Here is a 9,095-nt window from a genome sequence, read left to right as displayed (position 1 = left end):
TATCCTATGATAAACCATAATGGAAAAGAATATGAAAAAGAATGTATATATGTATAACTGAATCACTTTTCTCTACAGCAGAAATTAACATTGTAAATCATCTATACTTCGATAAAATAAATTTTAAAAAGACATCCAAAAAAAAAAAAGAATATAGGAACATGAAACAAAGCACAAATGTTTTAAGGAAAGCTCATCATTTAAACCATCATCAGGGTTAAATAGCTGAATGACTGAAAGATGTGGTTAGTGCTAAAAGGAGTGAAATGGCTGAGGAGCTGAGAAGAATTTGTGAAGGGTTCCAGCCAGTACTACTGTCTCCATCATACCAAGAGGGCCAAGTTCATGGGAAACAGCCAGGGGGAAACACCAAGTCATGTGTCACGTGAAACACAGACACTATAGGTATTCATCAGAGAAAATTACATGCAGAGAGGGCGATTCAAAGAAAACCTCCTTCCCCCACTGCAAATATACAGAACTGCAAATACATCGCAAAAGGGAACTCTCCTTTGGTTTTCAGTAAACAGTCAACAACTTCTGGAAGCTATAATCTAGTTCTTAAGGGTCTGCACTGACAATTAAGCTGGGGATGAACCCGTTTGACCACAAACCTTAGAAGTTGCACAATGCTTTCCACAAATGTTAGGTTCACAGTCCATTAGAAGGATCCTGGGACCCTGGCCAGCGTGCCAGCCAGCCTTCTGGTGCCTCTTGGAGAGTCTGGCGGTGGGAAATAAAAGTCTGTAAATGGTCTGGGCAACTGAGAAACAAAGTTTATAAGTTGCCTGGGCAAGTCTACTCACTGTTCCTATTTCACAAAGGAAACTAGCATGGCTGGTCCAGCCAGGGGCGGATGACCGTCAGTAGAATGGCTGGACTGGCCAAGAAGGTGGTTTCTGGAGAGAAGTGCTTCCGTTAGATTTGCTGGTGCCTAAAAGTGCCACCCCCCTGCACCCCTTCCTCAGACCCACACGCCCCTGGTGATGTCACCCAATCCCACGGTTGCATCCAGCCTCCACCTGCTCCCAATGCACTTTTACCAACCCGGTTCTCTAAGCCGGATGTGCCCCCCACCCCACATTTGGACGGCTGCACCTGGAGTCCCTCAGGCACTCTGGGGCTCCCATCCCCAGCCCTGCTTCTCCTGTGTTCGCGGTCTCCTTGGACGGCACTCCTAGACACTGAGTGTCGTTCTTGCCCGCCCTGACATCCTCATGTCTATTTCATGAGCCTCCCCTCTTCCTCAGTGGCTGGCTGTGCCATCCGCCCTCCCCACACTGCGGCACCATCCCAGCTTGGTCCTCCTGCCTTGAACTTGTTCTCCTAGACTCTGTCCTCCGTGTCGCCCACAGAAGTAAATTCAAGTTCTTCAGGACAGCGGTGAAGGCCGCCGTTCAGTCTGCCTCCCACCTCTCCCCCCCTCAACTCTCACGTTCCACCAAGGCCAGATCGCTGGTGCTCTCCACACTCACGGCACTGTTTCCAGCCCATGGGCTCCTCCACGCTTCCCCTTTGCCCGAAACACTCTTGTGCAGCCTCACCTCCTGACCGTTAGCTCATCCCCTCCGACTTAGTTCCGGGGTCTGCTCTTCCTGGAAGTGGTCCTTGCCTCCCCGTGGGGTTGGGTGTGGCCCCCCATGCAGCTCAGCCCCACGAGGTGCTCTGTCATTTCAGGCGAGTCCTAATTTTATAACGATCCTCATGTGTCCCTTATAACTTCATCTGTGAGCTCCAAGACAAGCAGAGACTGTATCCTCAATATGCAACAAAAGTGCTTTGAGGATATTTGCCGGACGAAGGAATAAATGATCTGAGTTTACTTTTCTGGGCCTCGAGGAACTATTTCCAACACAAAATCCACAATCTGATAACCCATCCCCAACAAGGGCCTACTGGGGACCCTCGGTGGGGGATGGGCTCCTAGCTCTACTTCTTACCACGTGGTAAACGGCGGCCCTGGGAGGGCTGGCTGCCTGGGTGATCGGCCAAAGATCTGAGTAGCCGTGCAATGAAGGTGTTGGGCTCGTAGACCAGGGTTGTTATCGAGGTCTACCACCCCACGAGCTGAGCTCCCTTCCGGGCCTTAGTCTCTAAAGGAGAGCCTGGACTCAGACCAACTCTAAATTCCCTTCTGGTTTCAAGAAAAACCATCAGCTGAGGCAAAGTGGCTTCGCCCAGGGATTCAGAAGTGATGAATGATGAGAAGGGGACAGCCACGTGGCATCCTCTTCCCTAGAGCCGAGGGGGATGGCTGGCAAGGCTAGAGACACATTTCGTTGTTCTACTGGGGGATGGGGGAGGGCAGGTGCTACGAGCACCTGGGCAGAGGCCAGGGCTGCTGCTAACCATCCTGCAGGGCGAGGGACAGACCCCACAGCAGAGAGGACCTGGCCCCAACGTCAGGGCCGAGGTGGAGAAACCCTGCCCAGAGGTTTAGCCCTTCACCTTTGCGTCCTAATTCACCAATAGGCCCGCGACTCAGGTACAGTGGATCTGTCTTCTATGCACAACAGATAGGCAAGCAGACAAGGAAAGGTCACCGTCACTGGACCTCCAAAGAACTGAAGTTGTGTGTGTTTAAGGCAAAAAGTTTAGGGTACTTACCTGTTCAGGATTCACCCAGGCAAATTTGTCCAGACTGCCACCTTCCAGTCGTAACTAAATCAGGTGGAGGTAGGCAAGGTAGATTCTGGACAAATTTATAATATCCCACCTACTCCCAGTGACCTGTCCATTGCCCTACTGGTTCCCACCCTCCAGTCTAGTGGAAGGTGTGACACTTTAGTGTCTTGGAAACATTTCCTTGAAGATGTCCCAGGATCCTGGGAAGCCCCCTTTGATCTCTTTCTCTTTAATTCCATATTTCCTGGGGTTTCTATTGCACAGCCTATTGCTTTGTTGTATGTGGTTTGGGGTTATCCACTGAGGGAACCTGTAACATAGTCACACCCCTAACTGGATTGCAGGCCCTTCCAAGGGTTTCTGTGGCCCCTCAGTGCCCACCACAGCACTGAGTCTGTAGCAGAAATTCATTAAAAACTTGTTTGATTCATTTCCACCTTCTAAGGAGATAATTAGCAAATTACAACAGCTAACTCCTGCTTATGAGGAGACTCTGCCCCTATCAAGTTTATTCTCATGATTCCTTTTCTCTGCACATCCCCTTACCCCTTGTGACCCTAGCATATTTTAGTAACTCTGCTAGTAGGAGTTTCAGACGGGGTAGGGAGAGGTTGTGTTGCAAAAAGGGGAGGATGCTTGGGTCAATGGAAGTTGGAAGGTGCCTTTCCTTTGTACCTGGCTAGGGTGGGAAGGTGACACAGGAACACTGTCCTAGACCCCTCTCCCAGTCCCAGGGGAGGTGGCTGGCCTTTTTGCCTCTTTTCCAAACTTCTAGCAGAAGCAGAAGCCAGTAGTGTACATGGACATGGAGAGGTAAGAACCGAGTGCTGGGAAAAGAGTTTGTGGTACTGGCTCCTTCTTTCTGTATCTTTCCATCCTACTTTTACCTTTCCAAGCTCACATCTGCTTAGGCTGAGACTTGGGCCTATAACAACTGGGGATTTTTCAGGGTTGTAACATATGATGCTCCTACATTTATGATGATACTGGCCACACTTGTTACTGTCAGGTACTCTTGCATCAGCAGAATGGATGACACTTTGAGGACCACTACCCACTTTCCAAGTCTGTGCACACAGAATGGGAAATGCTTTCAGAAATCGCCTGGTTAGAGCTTTAGGACCAAACTAGTCAAGATGAGGACGTTAAAGTGACTCTTTTCTATCAACGCTTGGATTAGGTGGTCACTTGTGAACACTGCCTTATCAAAGCAGAGTTAAGGGGGTAGCGGTTAATGCCAGATCCCTGCCTTCAAAGCTTCATTAAATCACCTGTGCTGATTAAGATGCTTCTAATCCTAAGACTCGATGGAATTTCTCCTTGACTAAGAGTCAGGACACCTGCAGTCTGTTCCCTGCTTTGCCGCTGACCTTCAGTAACTGACTTCATCTCTCCAGTCCCTTTTGCTAAAATGTGGATAATCACACCCGCTCTACCTGCCTCCCAGGTTTGCTGCGAGGACAAGCGGAATATATGGCAGTGCCCCTGTCCCCACCCTCCACGTTAGAAAGGCCTCTTGGAACCTTCTGGCTCTTTTCATCGTGCCGATAGAGCCCCTCGCATTACCGCTGTCTGTGCTGTTACTGCGTGCACGGCCAGAGGGGGGCCCCGGGGGAAAGGAGGAAGCCAAGGCTGGGCTGCCCCCGGCACTGCTTCCAGCCTGAGTGCCCCCTTCAGCAGCCACGGGTCCCCAGCGTCCCCTGGCGAGCTGGGGACTCAGCGCGTCATAGATGCTGTGAGCAGCCACCGTCCTGTGTTCTCAGGGCAGCAGAGAGAGGAGCGATGCCCCCCTGAGCGTCTCCGCCCAGCACCCCACACCTTCCGAGGCAGCTGGGCGCTTCCATTCCCGCCGGGCAGCCAGGCGGCTCGCACGACTCCCGGCTCCCCCAAGGTCAAGTCTCCTCCCCACCGCGGCTCTCCCATAGCACCGCCCGCCAGCCTGGCTGGGATCCTGCACTGTGCTGACGAGCAGGGAACCAAGTGCTGGTGGGAAATACTGTGCAATTCCGAGGGATTACTGTGATGTGGATTCCACCTCCATTTAATCCTAAATAGAGACAGCTAAACACTAGATTATAGGCGTCAGAAGTTGTCGATTGTTTACTAAAACCAGGAGGGTAGTTCAATGGGATTCAACGGTACATATTCATTAAGGGAGAAAAAGGAATTGCCTTTAAACTTCCCCACTGCGTATAATTTACTCTGATGAATACCCACAGAGTATGTGCTTCATGTCAAATACAAGTTAATTTTCCCTCTGGCTCTTTCCCATGAACTTGCCACAGGGCCATAACTACTTAATCCCACTAGCACTGGAGTTCAGAAAACTCTTACTAAATTATAGTCCTGGGCTCCCTCCCTCTCACGCCATCCCTTACCTCATCTGTCAGCATCAGATGAATGTACCTTCGGCTCAGTTTTATTTTTATTATGTCTTTCCTGGGGTCCTGACATCCTCAGAATCACCTCTCTGTGCTGTCACCTCCTTAACAAACTTCTTGCTTGGTCTGACCTCCAGAGAACACATCCTCATGTCTCCATCATAACAAAGCAAGAAAACATCACCAGTGATGAACCCACATATATTTGCTTAAATGTTTTAACATACAATTTGGGGGATTACCATCAAACCTTAGTCTTCAACATTTTCCTGTTGCATGGAATCCCTCTGATTCACATCTTAAACAAGAATCACCATCCTTCATCAACTCGGGAAAACTTCTTGCCTCTTAATGTTTGATCATTCTTTTTCTTTTTATGGAATTCCAATTCACTGAGGTTTAAACCTTCTCATTCTGTCCTACATCATGTTTCTTTCTTTCTCTTACATACTTTTCATTTCTTTGTCTCTCTGAGCTGCATTCTGGGGGAGATCTTTGGGTATTTTTCTATTCATAATTCTTTCTGTCTCAGGTTTACAACAAAATTAAATATCTTAATAAAGCACAGTAAAGTCTTATTTAAAAAGTTTACACACACACACACACACACACTCATATCCTTGAGCAGATTTCAGCATTAAACAGTTGCACACATCAAGTTTCAGCTGTTTATTTATTAATAAGGTAAATCCCCAAAGATACAACTGACTTTGCACAGTTAGGGAGAAAATATCATCTCCTGCATAAGCAGAAAATTGTGCGGATGGCTTCTGAAAACCTTCATTCTCAGTAGCTTTACAAAAGGAAACTTGCATTTAAAAGTCCGAGCCTTCCTTCCTCAGTTTGCTGTGACCTACAAGCACTGACTGGTCAGTGGGGATTCCAGGTTAGGAGTTGTTCTTTCTGACTCTGACGGAAGGACTGAGCATCCCTCTGTCCCACGTGACATCAGGCCCCTCTAGGACTCCAGCCCCAAGAGGAGACAGATCAGGTTGGATGCTTATGGCCTGGACCTACACAAAGACAGAAGACTATATATACATATATAACTGAGTCACTTTGCTGTACAGCAGTAATTTACACACATTGTAATTCAGCTATACTTCAGTAACAAATAAATTTTTTAAAAAAGAAGACTGACGTTTCCAGGCCCAGGAAAAGATTATACAGTCTTTTGCAGAAGAATCTTCCAATCCTTCCAGCTATGTCTGAGCTACCTTTTAACCTATCCACTGAGTTTTAATTTCCATTATTATCATGATTTTATTTTTAAAAGTGCTATGTTTCTTCTTTCAAATTTGTCTGGTCTGTTTGGCAGTATCGTATTTCTTGCGTCTGTTTTTGGTCCCTCTTTTATTTCTTTAAACCCTGTGAAGTGCCCACTTTAGATTCTCTAGGGAATATGCCAGTATCTGATGCCCTGAGCATCAGATCTTTCGTTGCTGGTCCTTCTGACTCTTCCTCAGAGACTTGTTTCCTCCTATGTTTTGTAACTGGGGCTATGAGCTCATGTCTTACTTACCGAGCTGTATTTGTGGAATCATATGAACCTTTGGCTGAGCGTGCCGACCTCCAAAAAGGTTTTACCTTTAATTCCACCAGATGCCCTCAACCCAAGACCACTGAAAGTTAAAGTTCTCAGCCCTGAGATTTCTGGACAGCCCAGGTGATTCAAATTCATTCCTCAAACCCATGTGAGGGAAAGCCGTGGTTATACGCTTTCAGGGTACTTTTTTCCCACAACTAGAGTCAAGGTCAAAGCAGATGAGTTTCTCTGTCGCGGCTTTGCTGGTGCAGAGTTGTTCAGGCCACCTTTGTGCTGACGGTGGCGTGTATATGTAAGGGGTCTTATCTCCGACTTCCCACCCTGCACGGACCGTTACTCCATGAAGCCACTCAAACCCGCGGCTCTTGGAAACTGAGACTGGAAAACTCCTTCCTGGGGTCTTTGTATAGAAGCTGCCAGAACACGCTTACCTCTGTGGTTTCCTGGTATCTCTTCATTTTGACTCTTGAGAATTTCCCCTGCTTTCTTGAAAGTGCAGTCACTTGCAGGATTATTTATAATAGTCAAGACATGGAAACAATCAAAGTGTCTCTTGACAGATGAATGGGTAAAGAAAATGTGGTATCTAAACAATGGAATACTATTCAGCCTTAAAAAAAGAAGGAAATCCTGCCATTTGTAATAACATGGATGGACCTTGAAGGCATGATGCTCAGTGAAATAAGTCAGACAGAAGTACAGATACTGTATGATCTCACCTGTATGTGGGATCTAAAATGAAAACGAAAACAAAGCAAAACTCAGAAAAAGAGATGATTTGCGGTCACCAGAGGCAGGAGGTTGGGGAGAGGGAGTAGAACCGGGGTAAGGGCGTCAGAAGGCACAAACTCCCAGTTATACAATAAACAAGTACCAGGGATGTCATGTACAACACGGTTAATATAATTAACACTGTTATATGTTATATTTGGAGCTTGTTAAGAGAGTAAATCCTGAGTCCTCATCACAAGAAAAAAAAAACAGTTTTTGCTCTTTTTCTTGGTAAATATATGAGGAAATGGATGTTAGCTAAACTTATTTGGTAATTAATATACAACACATGTACATCAAATCATTATGCTGTACACTTTAAACAGTGTTGTATGTCAATTATATCTCAATAAAACTGAAAGAAAAATAGGCAAAAACTTTTTTAAAGAAGGTACATTTACATATTTAAAAGCAAATTTAAAAAATTATTGCATTCAATATTTTTAATTGTTTTATTTAGTATTGTTTTTAGAGGATACCTACTCCACCACAATGTTGGAAAAGGAAGTTTCCTTCCATATTCAGAATCCCTTTTCCCTTAGAAAAAACAAAACAAAACCCGTTAGTAAGAAAAGAAATAGTACCAGAGCCAGAGCCTCCCTCCCCTACCCCAAAGAAAAGCCTAGAAGTCAGTGTACCTAGATATGTGAATGTTGCTTATATCTTGGATTGGGCCGCAAACCCAGACATGGGGACAGGGGAATGCCTAAATTAGGCTGCACTCTATTTAGGGAACTTAATCTTTTTTTTTTTTAAGATTTATTTATTATTTATTTATCTATTTTATTTTTATTTTTGGCTGCATCGGGTCTTAGTTGTGGCAAATGAGATCTTTATTGTGGCGTGCAGGCTCCAGGGTGCATGGGTTCTGCAGTTGTGGCTCAGGGGTTCCAGGGTGCGTGGGCTCTGTAGTTTATGGCACTTGAGCTCTCTAGTTGAGGTGCCGGGGCTAAGCTGCCCCGCGGCATGTGGGATCCCAGTTCCCTGACCAGGAATCGAACCCGCGCCCCCTGCATTGTCCGGTGGATTCTTTACCACTGAACTACCAGGGAAGTCCCTAGGGAACTTAATCTTATATAATTTCATTTAATAAAGGATACATCCTTGCTCTGCTAACATGAATTCCTTGCTAGCATAGTGTAATTATATGGGCCAAATGGAAGACAGATAAAGAAATAAACAGGATCGTAGAGGAAAAATGATATTGCTAAGTAAGAGGACGAGGTGTGTTGGGCGATGTGGTTAATGTCACGTGTGTGTGTGGGATGGGTCCCTGGATACTGGATGCTAACCAGGGCAGGCCCACTCGTAGCTAAATTTAATTGTCTCCCAGGAGAATGATTTGCACGGTGGCACTTGCAATTGCTGGGGCGTGATTGTCCCACCAGGACTAAGACCCTGTGGTTGCCTGGGCTTAGGTGGCTACCGAAGTGAGCAAGCTAAAACAAGCTAGTTCCTCAAACCTGACCCATTGGCCCTGCAAAACAAACTGTGTCAAGTGTAGGAGCAGCAATGGGGTTCTTCAGAGCAGCTCAGAACCACTGATGGAAAACGTCTTCATCTTGGCTGGTGCGAGCACATGCTCAGATACTGTGGCAGGACCTTGGGGGACTGTTTTCAACATTCAGGGTTCTTTGGATCTGCCCTCTTCCACCCTAAGTGGTTCGATGTGTGTCTGTGTGTGTTTGCATTTTCACACCTCCTTTCCTTGTTGGCATTAGCCTTGGTCTTGGGAGGCAGTAGAAAGTAATGTCACACACTCTGAGTTAAAA

Source organism: Balaenoptera physalus (genome assembly GCF_965194825.1).
Source record: "Balaenoptera physalus genome assembly, chromosome: 21".
NCBI lineage: Eukaryota > Metazoa > Chordata > Mammalia > Artiodactyla > Balaenopteridae > Balaenoptera > Balaenoptera physalus.
The sequence above is the reverse complement of the archived record's forward strand: the minus strand, read 5'-3'. Positions refer to the sequence as shown.